Source organism: Otolemur garnettii, unplaced genomic scaffold, assembly GCF_000181295.1.
Source record: "Otolemur garnettii isolate 467f Iridium unplaced genomic scaffold, OtoGar3 scaffold00043, whole genome shotgun sequence".
NCBI lineage: Eukaryota > Metazoa > Chordata > Mammalia > Primates > Galagidae > Otolemur > Otolemur garnettii.
Window position 1 is genome coordinate 9,662,154 of NW_003852438.1, and position 1,768 is coordinate 9,663,921.

Below are 1,768 nucleotides of genomic sequence, written 5' to 3' on the forward strand. Positions count from 1 at the left end.
CCCCTGAGCACCAGAACAAAACAGGGATGCCCAGATTGATATAACAAACCTTACTAGAGCTACAAAGTGATATATAGCAGGGGACTTCCACACCCCACTGACAAAACTCCAAATAGAAAATAAATCAAAGAAACAAGGGACATAAATAGAATTCTAGAGAGAATGGGCCCTGATAGGTTGATCGGAGGAACTCCTAAAACAGAGCAAGGGTAGACCACTCCATTTAGAGCATAAGGCACTCCATCTGGGCTGTTCAGTGACCTCTGCTACAACCCCCACTTCTGGGACCCACCCAGAAGGAATGAGAAAACTACCAGACACAATGACTCCCTGGGAGGCTAAACCATAAACCAACAGAAGGGTCTCAGCAGAAAGCCAGGTAGACCCATACCTGGCAACAATTGCTAGTAACCCAGAGTAACACTCTTCCCCTCCTACCCTACCTAAAATCTTTAGAAGATAAACACTCTCCTTCGTCAGGGGTGATGCCTATTGAGCCTCAGCTCACCTCACTGAGGCACCAAATAAACTTCTGCAATTGCTCCACATCCAGCTTTGTGACTTGATCGAGTCCACCACTACCTTACATTTTGGTGGCCTCATGGGGAGAGGATCAAATCAACTCTCCCTTAGGAGTTTCTAGTTCTCCTCTTCCTCAGTTGTGACCCCGTTGATTTCAGACAGCAGACATCACCATCTCTTCTCCATTTAGCCCCGTTGCATCCACATGGGCTCCCTCTTCTGATTTTGGGTGAATGCTTCCCTTCCAGACTTTCCTGGCTCTTGTCTAAATCACCCAGGGCAATTCACCAAAAATCCAACGTTGATCAACCTTCAAAGCTTGACATCAGGTGTCTGGCATTGATTGACTCAGCTTCTCTGGATACCTGACTTGTAAGCCAGTTACCATTCTAGGGAAGCAGAAAAGCAGGGACTGGTGTTTATTTCCCTCCTCTGCCTATTCTATCTGCCCAGGTCACTCTCACCCTTCACACATCATGGGCAATGTCCTGACTTCCATCCCAAGGACCACCCTTCTGGGATGTCTTTTTAAAAATCTTAAGACTCTAAGCCTTTCTTCAAACATCCCTCCACTCCCAGTGGCTCATTTTCTACTAGAATGCTGCTTGGCTGCAATATAAAAAACACAAGCAGTCACGATGGCCTGAGAATGGGACATTTGACTTCAGCATTCGTACTCACCTTTGACAATTTTTGCTAGTGAAATGGAAAGTAGTCTGAGGTCCCCTATGTCCAAGCCTTTTTTACACTTAGTCCACAACCATCTCTTTGTGATTCTTGCTCCCCATCCTCAGTTCTCTTACTTCATACCCCTAAGCCAATTGACACCTCCATCCTATTTGACCCTAACCTTTTTGTTCCGCTCATCACAGGCCACCTATCTCCCTTAATCCTCCTTCTCCCTCTGCCCCTCCTCATCCTCCTGTGTATGATCCTCCACCTTCCACAAAACCTCTGCTAAAAGCTACCCACCCTCGTGACCCCTCTTCCTCACATACTGGTCAGGCAGGATTCAAACTCCAGAAAATCTCCCTGCCCTAGCTCCCGTCCTACTTTGGAAAGTGGCTGGGATGGAAGGAATAGTCCAGGTTCATGTTCCCTTTTCTCTGTCTCACTTACCACATATACACAAAAATCTTGACACCCTCAGATCCTAGTACAACCTCTATAGAAAGTTCTATCACCATACCACTAAGAACTAAAATAGACCTACCATTTGATCAAGTAATCCCACTATTGGCTATTT